Source organism: Desmodus rotundus, chromosome 10 (assembly GCF_022682495.2).
Source record: "Desmodus rotundus isolate HL8 chromosome 10, HLdesRot8A.1, whole genome shotgun sequence".
Lineage (NCBI taxonomy): Eukaryota > Metazoa > Chordata > Mammalia > Chiroptera > Phyllostomidae > Desmodus > Desmodus rotundus.
Genome location: NC_071396.1, coordinates 79284188 through 79298600, shown reverse-complemented (window position 1 = coordinate 79298600; position 14413 = coordinate 79284188). Strand labels below are relative to the sequence as shown.

The following is a 14413-nucleotide window of genomic DNA, read 5'->3' as shown; positions in this document are numbered from 1 at the left end:
TGCAAAGAGAATCTATCTGAGGAATAAACGAACCTTCCAGAATGGATAACCTAGGCCACTCTGAGGTCAACGTGGGCAGGGTCTGCAGGGGTCAGAGCCTGAATTTGGGAGAGAACTTTCTCCCCTCCTCCCCCACCCCCACGCCTTCCCTTGGGCAGGGCTGAGAGCGAGGTGGTGAGGACAACAGGCCACAGTGAAAGGAAGAAAATGAAGGAAGCGTTCACTGTTGTAGAGAAAAAAACCATCTGTGTGTTCCAAACTGTATTTCCGATCGAGTTGAAGTACTTTGTTTTGCTTAGTTTTTATTGTGACAGGATCTCTGAGACAAGTTTTTAAGTGAGCTAGACTTTGTGAGTCTCACCGCCAAGTGAAGGAAGAGAAATAGTGCAATGTGTGTGCGTGCTGGTGTGTGTGTGTTTAATCAGCAATACCCATTTTAGTCCCAAAGGTTTCAAAGGTAGTCAATGATTAGGGGGAGATAGTGCAGTGAGGACTATGGAGAATATGCTATCATCTAATGTATTGTTCTCCTGATGCCTCTGCCTGGAGGCAAGGTCACAGATGGGGTGGAGCCTGCAGAAGAGAAAGGAAACTTTCATTGAGTGTTTACTGTGTACACAGGTGGTTTACTTGTAGTAGCTTATTAAATCTTCCAAAGCACCTTTCGAGTTAGTATTGTTAACTCCACTTTCTGGCTGTGGAATCCGAGTCCCAGAAAGGCTAACACACCTGATGACGCACAGAAAACAGTAACTGCTAGAGAGGAAATTCAAACCGGGTGATCCCCCGTTCTCCCACCAGGGGGAGGCTCACTGAGCAGTCTGTTCATTAGCTAACAACCAAGCAAACCAAGCACGATTGTTCTTAATACACCTTTGACAGCCATTGATAGTCAAATAAGCACTTTGAAAGGCTCTAGACGTAAAGCTGGGCATGATTACATGATATCCTAGCATATAGAAACGCCAAGCCATTCAGAACAAGGGTTAATGGACAACAGAACATGGGTTAATTAAGGGGCTACTGATTTTTTTAAGTTTTAAATATACAAAATGCATATTTAATTTTACAAAGATTCATATTCAATCTTACTTTTTTATACTTAGTTACATAATGAGGGGTATTGAAAAAGGAAAATATGTACTCAAGGGAGAAACATCATAATCTGTTAATAATCCTCATGAGTTAGACATAAACTCACACCTCAGTCAGCACCTCTAAGCCAATGTCAACATACCCTAATTACAGGGGAAAATCTGTAGGCAAAAATAAACCTTCTCTAGGGCATTGGTCTTAAAGGTAGAAACATATAAAATGACAGCTTGTGATAGATCAAATATGGCCAATTTTTTTTTTTACATTTTTCCCCATCAAGAGTTAGGCTTATAACCACTCTCGGGCTAGATCCCTTTTACTTTAGGTGGACTTGACTGCTTAACCACTAGAGTGTGGCAGAAGTGACTTATGTCCATCCGTTCCTGGGCTCCGACCTGAGTTTCTCGGAACCCAGCCCCCATGCTCTGAGGAAGCCCAAGCAGTTGCATGCAGAGACTCAGGCAGAGAGGGCACGAGGCCCTCAGCCACAACTCCAGCTGAGTTCCCAAGTGACACCCAGTAGCAAATATGTGAACCGGCCACCTCAGGAGTGGATCCTCACCACCTCAGCAGGCGCTCGGTGGAGCGGAGACAAGCTATTCCCACTGAGCCCAGCCCAAATGGCAGACTTGTGAGCAAAATAAATAACTGTGGTTACTTAAAGCCACTAAATCTCAGTGTGAATTATAATACCACAGTAGATAACAAAACACATTTCACTGCTTCCTTAGCATTTAATAAAATTTGACGTTACATCGATTTCTGTAAGTCTTGTTTATTGTCCCACCAGCGGATAAGCCTCAGAAAGATAGGAACTGTACCTGTTTCATTCATCCTCTGCACCCATGCCAAGAACAGTGTTTTCTGCCCAGGAGAGGTGCTCAATAAAATATCTGTTAATTGACTAATTAAATGAAAGCATCATCATGCTTGCATATACTCCACTCCTTCCCCCCTAATTGAAGGATCAAAACCATAAATTCAAACCATAAAGCGTTCTTCTAGCACACTGAGGTTTTCATGAAACAAAAGAACAGCAACAACTAAAAGATATCAACAACGTGGCAAGTGTTAGGCTCCACCCAGCGAGAAGAGAGGATCCTGGGGGTCTCTGGTCAAAGATTAGGATGCTGAGCAGAACCCATCAACCAGGCAAACATGATCACAGTGTCCACTTCTAAGGAATATCTTCCCCACATTAAACATTCCTGGTTTCGTCGGTTAGTACTCAAAGTACATGACATCGAGAATAAAAACAGCCCAGGATTTGGTCCTTGGGCAAGTCATTTAATCTCTCTGTGTTCCACATTCAAGGTCTGCAAAGTCACTGTCTTACAAAGCCCTGTTTCATGTGACGTTTGTATGTCACACATGAAATAATAGTTGTAAAAGCATTTTTAGCAGTGAAACCAATTTGGTTAGTAGTTATCATCATCCTGTTTATGAAGATGGATGAGTTCGTATTTGTGACACATTTAGAACACGACCTGGCACACAGTAAGTGGGGCAGACTTGATTGTCCAATGTAATAAAGTAAGTGGGATCCTCTTGCATTTCCTCACTAGAGTCCTCTCCACCATCCCATCCTGCCTTTCGGACCTCTCTTTGCTTCCCAGACACACAGGCCCTTTGTCCAAGCTCTAAGTTTTCTCCCACCTGAGGGCCTTTGCGCTAGCTGGGCCTTCCACCTGTAGAATTCGTTTCCTGGATCTTCCTACGCTTGCCTCTTACTCATTCTTTAAGATTTCTTTCAGCTCTTCAAAGAGGCTTTTTCTGACCACACCTATGTAAGTAAGTTATCCTCTCCTTCACTTAGTAAGTCACTCTCCAACACAACATCCCATTTTATTTTCCGTAAGACTTATTCCTACACAAAATATTTATTTGTGTGCTACTTTTCTGCCTGTCTCTTCCCCATTGGAATATAAGTTTACGCAGAGCAGGGACCATGCCAGTCTTGTTTGTGGCTAAACCCCCAATGTCTAGAAAAGTACCTGGCACTTAGTAGGTGTTCAATAAATACTTGGTGAATAAATGAATAAATAAAACCTCTATTCTGGCTACCTTCTGGTGGGTGTGTCAATGGTCCATACAAAGGGGACCCCCGTACTAGACTGGGGACTGTAGGTGATACTAAAGATTTATTACACATATTATCAATATCTATCAATACAGCCGGAGATCAACTGAGCTATTTTAGGAACTACATTCTCATCTTCACTCACATCATGCTTTCAACTCAAATCCCTGAGCCTTTTTTCTATATGCTATTTCTGATATAGTTTCCCCTTTCTTTATTTATGCTTGTTCACACCTGACTGGTGTCTTTAACTGTTCCTTCCCACCCATGCCCAAGGCCACTGCAACAGTTACAGACAGCACAGCAACCATTAGCACAGGAACGGCCCCAGGCGCTGCCTGCAACCTGCCTCCACCCTCTCCCAGACTTCTCCGTCTCAGAGTTCTATTTGGCTGGCTTTGTAGCCAGATGTTCCCTCCCTCTCTAACCTCTTTGGATATTACTCTGTTGAATGGCCTGGCCAGCTTTTGGTTCTGCGTCTCCAAAACAATGCCACACTGCCTCTACACCCCCAACCCCCCATGCCTGAACACTACACTTCGGAACCCAATGCTCCCCAGTCTGGAACACAAGAACACCTAGTGCCGGTGTGTCTATGTGTGTACATGTGTGTGTGTGTATGTGAGAGACCCAAGCATATGACTTTGTATTTATTCTTTTTGAAGTCTTCCTTGTTAGATTTCACCCAATGTTCCAAATACTTTTGGATTTTTCTTCAGTCATTTAATGTATTTGTTAAATCCATTCTGCTTCTCATAATCAATAGAAGTGATCAGTGTGTCATGAATGATCTCATCCAAGTCACTGATAACCCGTAGAGATCAGTAGAGATTAAAGACAAACTCTTTCAACATCTTCCACATTGACAGTGATGCTTTAATCAGCAATCTCCAGAGACTAGTGGTTCATTAACACTGCCTAAACACAACCAGTCCGAGTGTTCCCTCAAGTTCATAAAGAATTTGCCACCTGCCTTGCTGAAATTTAGTATTTTCTTTGCCCATGTTATTTTGTTCTCTGTGTAATTCTTGGACCATGCTTACAGGCAGCACTTGATTAAGGAAGCCTCTCTCTGGCTGCCTTCTGGCGTGTCAGTGATCTTTGCAAAGTGTGTTACCCGGCACTGGACTTCTCTGAGGGGTGGGATCACCATCAACTTTCGCCCTGTCTACTCATGAAGAAAGAATGTGGTCAAGAACCGAGGTTCAGGATGGTATGTCCTCAGCCATCTAGACAAAAGCAGGGTCTCTGGCTATCCATGGCAGCAATTCCTGCCCATTCGGTCTTGAGGGGCTCTCCCCCACCTCCCAGAGAGCCACGGAGGATCCAGATGGGTTACCCTGCCAGTCCTGGCTGGATTTCTTGAGGAGGACAGATTGATCACACACCCATATGGCTGTAGTTCAAAGCAGTGAGCTAAGCAGCAAGGTGCCTCAGGGAGAGGATGTCTTTCTGCCAGAGCAAGAACACAGGCAGCTATAAACTACTAAGTCCAAACCCAGAAATGCTACTGCAAGGGAATAGGAATGGGTTAGCCATTAGGGTAGTCAACGGTACCTCTCAAAAACAGCTTGTGCTATAAAGGGGGTAAAAATAGGTAAAGGCAAAGATTACTTCCTCTAGAGAAAAATGGGAAGGCTGCCTTGAATATGACCTTCCTCCAACTTTTATGGTTGTTATCTCTGTGTCTGAAAGAGATATACCCAAAGGCAGAGGGGTGAGAATAAAGCAAGCTAATTACTAATTATAATATGGCTTATTGGTTTTGGATTTTCATTGATGCTTTTCCTCATTGACTAGATCTTACTGGTAAATGTTTAGCACCTGTCATTTTTAACACAGATGTCAGCAGCCAAAGAAAAGATCAGAACAGTCTTCTACTATTTGAGCAGTAATGGATTTAACATATGACAAATGTATCTTTTTAGGTGACCAGCTAAATGACGACCATTTGAGGTGAGCATTACAAAAACTGTAGGCAGCTCTGGCTGGTGTGGCTCAGTTGGATGGAGCATCATCCTATATAAACCATAGGGTCACGGGTTTGATTCCTGGTCAGGGCACATACCTAGGTTGAGGGTTCAGGCCCCAGTCCCGGCACATGAGAGAGGCAACCGATAAATGTTTCTCTCTCACATCAGTATTTCTCTCCCTCCCTCCCCCGCTTTCTAAAATCAATAAACATATCATCTGGTGAAGATAAAAAAAATAATTTAAAAAATGTGGACAGAAGCAGTCAGAAAATAATCAGGACCCAGAATTTATAGTCCAGATATTTTTTATCCCATTTTCTGAAGTACATGCAATTTGGCTCTCCATGAAACCTTCAAAAATCTATTTTTCTTTATTCACTAAACAGAAATAAGCATGAACGTTTTGACTACACAAACACAGCAGAATCATAGATGCCAGATATCAGAGGTGTGAATCCAGGTCACTCTTTGAAAATATCAAGAACAAACATACCTTCGTTCATTCATTCTTTAAGTATTACATTCTTTAAGTATATGTATTAAGTATTTAAGTATTATATGCAAAATCCTTCCTTAAATATTTTGAGTGGGGTTCCAATGAATATAAGGGCCTATCCCTCTGCTCCATAATTGTATAATGTTTTTATAGAGATAAGACAAACCCAAACTTCTACAACAATGGAAGAATTGTTTATAATAGACAATGTTATCAAATAATTTTTGTATCAGTTATCTGATGCTATGTACAAATTACCATAAACAACACACATTTATTATGCCCTAGTTTCTGTGGCCCAGGAATCCAGGTACAAGGAAAATGGGTCCTCTAATTCAGGGTCTCTGACAAAGCTACAGTCAAGAAGTTAGCTAGGACAGGGATCTCATTTGAAAGTTCAATAGCAGAAGAATCTGCTGCTCAGCTCACTTACGTGGTAGTTGGAGGTACTCCACTCCTTTTGTGTTGTTGGGCAGAGGGGCTGGCTTTCTCGCTGGCTCTTGGCCGGAGGCCACCGTCGGCCCTGCCCATGTATCTTCCCAAACAGTAACAAGCCTACAAAGAAAGGTGCCTGCTGAAAGACTGAAGTCGCACACTTGTAATGTGATCATGAAATTGGCATCCTCTCAAAACTAAGAAACACTACTCGCTAGAAGCAAGGTACTAAAGGACGGCAGGTTATACAAGGCAGTGAGTATCAGGACAGTGGGGTCATTAAAGGCCATCTTAGAAACTACTTGCCACAATGTTTAAATACAAAGGATAACAAACAGAAGTACATGTTAAAAAATGGCACCCATTCAAGTCTGGTCAACATTTTTTCTTTACTATATAAGGTGTTTAAAAACAGGAGAAAATTTTTTTAAATCTTAGTAATCTTTGCTGCTTCTGGTATTGGTAAAAAAAAAAAAAAAATCACAATAAGCCCAGAGTTACCCCTACATGGGAAAAACAGGAAGGAAAGGATGAGGGGAGGAATAAGCTTGCCCTGGTGCTGCTCAGGCCGGCACAATAGGAGGCACAGGAGCCACCATCTATCCAGACAGCTCAGCCAGAGCACCCCTGTGCACCTGACTAGGCAAAGTACCTACTAGATATAAGAGAATGGAAGTACTTCATTGCCTTGTTAATAAAGTAAATAACAGAGTCCAAGACACCTTCCAAAGCCATCGAGGAATAGAAACCACAGAAACCATCTGCCTTCTGAAACCTGGAGCAGTAGGCACTGCCTAAATAGGCATGCGTTGCATTAACCTTTCATAATTTAAAAGGCTGCACATGTACTCATCACTCCTTAATGTCCTCATCAACAGCTGAGCCTTGTGACCATACAAAACTCAGAGTACTTTTGTTTTCATCTCGTCTTGCTATGGCTTTTACGATAGACGTTACCAAATAATTGCTTTTTATTATTTTATTATTTCTTATGATTAACTATTCATTTTTAGTTTATTTAAAATAGTTTACTGTATTTTAAATAAATAATATAACACTCTGTCCCCTATAAACTCCTTCTTGAAATCTGAATTTTAAAAGCTAGCCTCCTCATCTCATTTGTCGCTTCCCCATGCTGTCTCACACACACCATGAATCAGGGTGCAGTTGGGTGGCTGTGACAGCCATGTCCACAAGTAACAGGGCGGAAGTAGCTACATCTCCTCTGTTTCTTTTTTTTAAAGTATGTTTTATTGATTATACTATTACAGTCGTTCCACTTTTTTTAACCTTTGCCCCCCTCCACCTGGTACCCCCCCTTCCCTCCAGCAATTCACTCCCTTAGTTCATGCCCATGGGTCACGCATATAAGTTCTCTGGCTTCTCCATTTCCTATACTGTTCTTAACCTCCCCTTGTCTATTTTGTGTCTACCAATTATGCTTCTTAATCCCTGTACCTTTCCCCCATTCTCCCCCTGCCCCCTCCCTGCTGATAATCCTCCAGACGATCTCCACATCTAAGATTCTATTCTTGTTCTGCTTTTTGCTTAGTTTATGTTTTTGGTTTTTAGATTGAGTTCTTGATAATTGTGAGTTTGTTGTCATTTTACTGTTCATAGTTTTGATCTTCTTCTTTTTCTTAAATAACTCCCTTTACCATTTCATATAATAATGGTTTGCTGATGATGAACTCCTTTAGCTTTACCTTGTCTGGGAAGCACTTTATCTGCCCTTCAATTCTAAATAACAGCTTTGCTGGATAGAATTATCTAGGTTGTAGGTCCTTGCTTTTCCTGACTTTGAGTACTTCTTGCTTGTCCCTTCTTGCCTGCAAAGTTTCTTTTGAGAAATCAGTCGATAGTGTTATAGGAACTCCTTTGTAAGTAACTCTTTGCTTTTCTCTTGCTGCTTTTAAGATTCTCTATCTTTAACTTTTGGCAATTTAATTATGATGTGTCTTGGTGTGGTCCTCTTTGGGTCTAACTTTTCAGGGACTCTCTATGCTTCTTGGATTTGTATGTCTATTTCCTTTGCCAAATTAGGAAAGTTTTCTTTCATTAGTTTTTCAAATAAGTTCTCAACTTCTTTCTTTTCTTCTTTTCCCTCTGACTTCTCTATGATTTGGATGTTGGCACATTTGGAGACGTTCCAGAGTCTTCTTATTCTCTCCTCATTTTTAAAAAATTCTTGCTTCTACATTCTGTTCTGGATGACTATTTATTTCTTCCTTATGTTTCAGTTCATTGTTTTGGACCCCAGTTTCCTCCCCTTCACTGTAGGTTCCCTGTGGATTTTTCTTTATTTCACTTAGTGTAGCCTTCATTTCTTCCCTTATGCTTTTGCAGTACTCAATGAGATCTCTAAGCATCCCTATCACCAATGTTTTAAACTCTGCATCTGATAGATTGGCTATCTCCATTTCACTTAATTCTTTTACTGGGGTTTTGTTCTGTTATTTCATGTGAGCCCTATTTCTTTGTCTCCTCAATTTGGCAGCCTTCCTGTGTTTGTTTCTGTGTATTAGGTAGAGCTGTTTTGACTCCTTGTCTTGATGAAACTATCACATTTTATGTGGCAGATCCTTAGGTAATTGCCAGGGTGGAGGAAGCCAGTTTCACCACTTTGTGCCTTTGTATATGGGGGAGGGACCAGAGAGGGGGCAATGCTGCTGCCTGACTGCTAGAGGCTTGTTCGGCACTCGCCCTGCTTGTAGTCACTTACTCGACTGGTGCACCTCTAGCTGTTCCCCTGGTGATGATTCGGAGAGTGGGTGGGTTTACATATGTTCTAGGACCTTGCTGGCGCTTTAAACAGACTCTCTTGAGAGACTGGCTGTTTCTTCCATTACCTCACCCCCATTGGTTTTTACAGGCAGGGGTTATGAGGCTTTCTTCTCCCAGTGCTAGAACGCTGGGCTGCACAGTCTGGCCTGGAGCTCGCTCCCCAAGTATCCTTAATGCGGGACCACCTGTTCAGCCAGCCAGCTGCCACTGCCATGAGGTTGCTACCACCTCATCACCACCACACCACATCCTCTCTGTCCTTACTCCCTATCTCTGCCCCTCCTACCTGTCTGGATGAATATGTCTTCTTTAAATCCTTGGTTATCAGACTTCCATACAGTTTGATTTTCCAGCAGTTCTGGGTGTTTTTTGTTTTGAGGTTAGTTGTAATCCTTCCTATGTTTGTGCAAGGAGGTGAAGCGTGTCTCCCTACACCTCCACCTTGACCAGTAGTCCTCTTCTATTTCCCTTAAAGGAAAGTGTAAAGGGTGACATTTGTTTCTCCTCCGTTTCTTCTACTCCAAGGGGAATATTGAAAGTTCTGTGGGACATACACACAGAGACTAAAGCATCGCTGCTCTGCCTTTACCAGGGATCACTAGTATCAGTTTGCCACTTGAGCATCTTATCCAGGTACAAAAGGAGAAATCCTTCCATTGGCTCCCCATCTTCTACCAGACTTCCTAATGGATGAAGATTTTTATCTGCACGCAGTAGTAAGTCTTGGCTGTCTCTTTGCATCCTGACAATTATTATCAAATGTAAGGATCACTATCTAAGAACCATGAAGTGGAAGCAATTTCCCCTGACTGATTTTGGTGTTACTGAGTGAACCTTTAATCTATTATTGGTAACATTCCCATTAAGTGTCATGTGTAATTTTTTTTCTTTCTCCCAATTTTATCCCTTTCTGTTCTCTCAATTTCTCTTCTTCCTTCTCTCCTGGCAACCTTTAAAAAAAAAAAACCCTCTCCCCAGAGAGTGATGATGGCATGTGGAGGCTGCCATCCAGAGTGATGTCGAGAAGTCAATGTGTTCTTTAAGCTCTAAGGTTAAGCTCTAACCTCCAGGCATCAGTATTTTTTAATTTTACTGAGTAATGATTTTATTGTGTGGCCAGGGCTGAGAGCTTCTCCCATACTTGGCCTGAATCTCTTAACTGTATTTGCTCTCTACATTTAAGCAGTAGGAAGAGTTATGAATCACATCAGAAAGACACAACAGGAGGAAAGACACCAAATATACCCATTTCTCCTTAATACAATGGTTCAGCTAGAACTATGGATCTCAAACTTAGCACACATTAACATCACCCCAGGAACTTTTTTAAACACTGATGTCCTTCCACACCCCAAACCAATTAGGTCAGAACCTCAGGGAATGGGACCCAGAATTGTTCTTCCAAAGAGGTTCCCAGATAGACCTGTTCCTCTTCTACCAGCTTCTCCTGAGTACTTTTTTAAAAATTTCCAGGTGATTGCAAAATGCAGGAAGGCTGAGAACAACTACGTTAGGATCATTTCATTTTATGATCTAACCAAGCATGGCCTTTTGAATTAAGTTTATCTACTTGAACATAAATGCTAACAACTGCCTGGCCTTCAGTTCTGTGCACTTCAGCAAACTTCTATAGCACTCAGTAGCAGTGTGGTAAGAGATAGGGATGCAAAATGAATATAACAGGCTCTGTCTTCCAGAATCTTATAGTCTAGGAAAGGAGGCAGACATAAGTAAATGCTTCTTATACAACATGGTAAATGCTTTCATAGACAATAGGCAGGGACTTAGGGAGTATAAAGAGGGTAAGTTAGTTGAAGGTGGTGGAGACAAGGGGAGAGGACAAAGAGAATAACAATAAAAGAACAGCTTCCTAAGGGCCACTAATGGAGTTTTCAAGTTGGCCGTGCACAGAGGGATTCTAGGTAGAGGGGCAGCTTGACAGAGCCAAAAGCTATGAAAATCCATGATGCATAAAACTCCAGTGTGTGACGTAAGGCTGGAGAGAATGAAAATGAGGCTGGAGTAGAAGGCAAAACCCAGCTAGGAAGCAAGTGGCAGAGACCATACCCTGAGGGTTGGCTTTTATCCATTGCAAAGGGGTACCCTGAAGTTACAGGGGAGTACTGGGGCCACATCTTCATTAAAAGAGGTGACTCCAACAGCATCTTGTCTAACTTTGAGGGTCATGAGGACTAGCTAGGAGTCCAAGGGCAAAATTACCAGGACTGAACTCAGCCAATGACAATGAAAAGAGAGGAGAGGGCTAACTGGGGGCCTTAGGAAATAGGATTTGGTAGCTATCTCTATGTGTCCTGACTTTCTGGATTGAGCAACAGGGCAAATGAATGACGAGGCATTAACTAAAGAAGTGCCCGTCTGAGGGGTGCTGGTGTCTCAGAAAAAGAGGAAGTCCATCTGCGTGCCTTTTAAAAGAACTTAGTGATTCAACCCATTGTAGTGTGTGACTGATTTTCAGAGACACCCTGGATCTGGGACTCAGCTGCTCTCTTGGCAAGCTTGGCTGAGTGCCTCCTCATCCCCTTGACTCCCACACTGTGGGGCCGTTTTGTAGGGCTGCTGGAATTTTTGCTTATGTTTCAGGATGACCACCCTTTTTTCAACCAGAGTTCAGAGGAGCCCAAGGAAAATTCATTCTTCAATGCCTTCTGGAATGTTACTGTACATCCCATCCCTGGCCTCAGGGCTCAAGGATCCAGGGCTCCTGTGATTCTGGTCCAAAGAGAAGCTGTGGACTCAATATGATCCCCAGCCCCAGAGACAAGCAGAAGGCCTATTAGGCTCTGGGTCGCAGCTGGGCCCGCATTAATTCTACAGCAGTACTAGGTGGCTCTGGCAGAAAAGGAGACTGGGGAGTTTAAGGAGCCCACACCTAAGTCTTTATATTATTCTGCATAGACTGGGTCTTAGGAAAACAATGAGAACTAAAATGTTAGAAAGTGAATTAACTGCTCCCAAAATTGCATACTACTTTAACATTCTGTGGTCATGTTGGCTGTTGTTCTTTTTTTAATTCTGACGAATGCTTAAAATTTTGTCAAAACAGAGAGAACTGCAATCATGACTTGTTACTCCGACTTTATTCACACTTGCTAATGATTAACTCCCTTTGACACTGTAACGCTGTAGACAACAGAGTTGAACAAACAGCTTCAGGGGGCCCAGAAATGAGTTACACTAGACTGGGCCAACTGACTTGGAAGAACTCCAGCACTAGTTCCCTAGTTTAGACTTGTCCTAAGGGGCATTTCCATTTGAGGACCTCAAGTCCTGGAATTCCTTCCTCTTCCTGGTTCAACAAAACTTTAATTTATTGACCTGCAGGGCACAGGGTAAGACATCTGTTAAGTTTGGCATTTCCTTGCCCTGTGCAGAATTCTGGTGAGTAAAAAAGATTTGCCTTTTTTAATTCCAGGTTTTTCCCTTACAGTGTACATTTATCCAGGCTCTCATGTAAAGACGGCTCCTCTTTATAAGCCCATGCAACAAAAACATGTTGCTCCGTTGTATCAAAGCTGCTCCCTTTGGGGTTTCACCTCGATGCAGTCCTCTCTTCCAGTGTGATAGAACTTCAGATAAATAACCAAATTCCTTTTTTCCCCCTGTACAAGGGACAAGAAGAAAATTCATTGAACAGCAAAATATTTGTGCTTTGCATGGAGGAAATCAGTCCTGTAAGAATGTGAGCAAATTCCTGCAGATGAGCCAAACAATTGTTTTAGGAGCACTGCCTAATAGCTCATGTTCACCTTGGATGAAGAAGATAATGAAACATAAACAAGCTTTGGAACCGAGAAAAAGGAACAGAAATGCTTACAAAGCTCCCACTTCGCATGTTCTCCAGCCAGCAACTGACAGCCAGGCAGGGCTTGGCAGGTCTCAGAGATGGAGGAACGAAGCTGAAGGTGGCACATTCCCCACTCCAAATGAGGGGTCCCCTGAGTCACACTTGTAATTGCTGCATCTCTGATTTCATATTTCCTGCTCTTGCCATAATGGGAGATGTCCAAGGGATTTAAGCAGAAAGAGGCCTGGGATTAGATTTCTATAGCCCCTCTGTCAGTTAAAGAGGAAGGAGAGAAACTTGCATAAGGATTGGTGGGCTCCCAATGTTTTTATTTGGTCAGAAACAAGCTCCCCTAACTTTAAAAAAAGCCAACCTTTTATGCAAAAATGAAAAATTTATTTTTTTTAGTGTATCCAGATCAAAAGGGGAAATACTTCTAATTTGTTTAGAGAAAATGTAGACCTGTCCAGGGGTTATGATACATTGAGACCTAGGTTTCAAGTGGAATTTGAGCCTGCACAGTTTAAAGGAATGGTAGACTGTTTGCAATGGTTTTGATACCAACAATGCCTTCAGACCTTTCAAAGACAGTGTAATTGGAAATCATCAGCAGGAGAAGATAAAGCTGTTTGATCAAGGATAGAAAGAGGTACATTTTCATTAAAATTTAAGAGAAGCCAAGAATTTGAAAAAGACGGATAGTAAAAAGCAGATTTACTACTGCAATTGACCCTTGGACAATGCAGGCATTAGGGGTGCTGACTTCCCATGAAGATGAAAATCGGTGTATAACTGTTTACTCCCCCCAGGCTTAACTACTAATAGCCTACTGTGGACCAGAAGCCTCACCAACAACATTAATAGTTGATTAACACATATGACGTACGTTATCTATGTTACATACTTACAATAAAGTACGCTAAAGATAAAAATGTCATTAAGAAAATCAGAAATAAGAGAAAAGACAGTGACCCATACAGTTAAAACCCATGTTACCCAAGGGTCAATTGTATATACAAGAATTTCAGGAGTAAATGCACAATACTCTCCATGTAGCATGTTCATTATGTGAATATTTAAATATGGATTATATCAGTGTTTAAAGAAAGAAGGTATTTTCTGATTTTTTCCTGTATTTAAGTATTCAAAGAAAACACAGTTATATATTCTTAAACAAAACGTGATTATATATTTTTGCATATTTTCTAGAGTACGAGAGAGTCCATAGCAAAAGAAAAAAGGGGGCCTACTGTGATTCACATTAAAATACAAAAAATAATAATAAATATTAAACTTGGTAGAGGGTCAAAGATACTGCCCCAATGGGTCTTTTATTTTAGCTTTCCCGCAGTGGGAATAAAAGTGCAATGACCTTCCCATACTATTTTTTCGAAGAAAAAGTGCAAAAACTGGGTACAATCTACAGAGAGATGCTACAGCTAACTGGCACCTGTCCAGATTCGAACCATGAGGCTGGTTTTCACAGGCACCCTTAAGACACCAGAGTCATCCAACCGAACAGCAAGCCATTCTCTCTGTCTCATGTGGGTTTTGCTGATTGAATACAAACTACTTGCTAGGTCATTCTTAAGTAGTTTAGCCTAAACCTTGTAGCCATTTGCAGTGGCAAGAGAAGATTTAAAGCCAAGAATTATCTGACTTTAAGAGTTGTTCCAACTTTTTATGTTCTGCTCCAAATAGCAAATTTTGCAAGGGCACTGACCAGAGAACACAGGTGGGATCGA

At 41.8% G+C, this 14413-nt stretch overlaps 1 long non-coding RNA gene across 2 annotated transcripts in view; it reads right to left on the bottom strand.

Annotated features, from left to right (window-relative positions):
* The window catches only part of LOC128779401 (uncharacterized), a 103418-nt gene that overhangs the window by 52964 nt on the left and 36041 nt on the right, over nt 1–14413 (bottom strand). For both annotated transcript variants that reach the window (XR_008425330.2, XR_008425329.2), the window contains exon 2: nt 6078–6199. This is a non-coding gene — a long non-coding RNA (uncharacterized lncRNA). The remainder of the gene's footprint in view (nt 1–6077; nt 6200–14413) is intronic.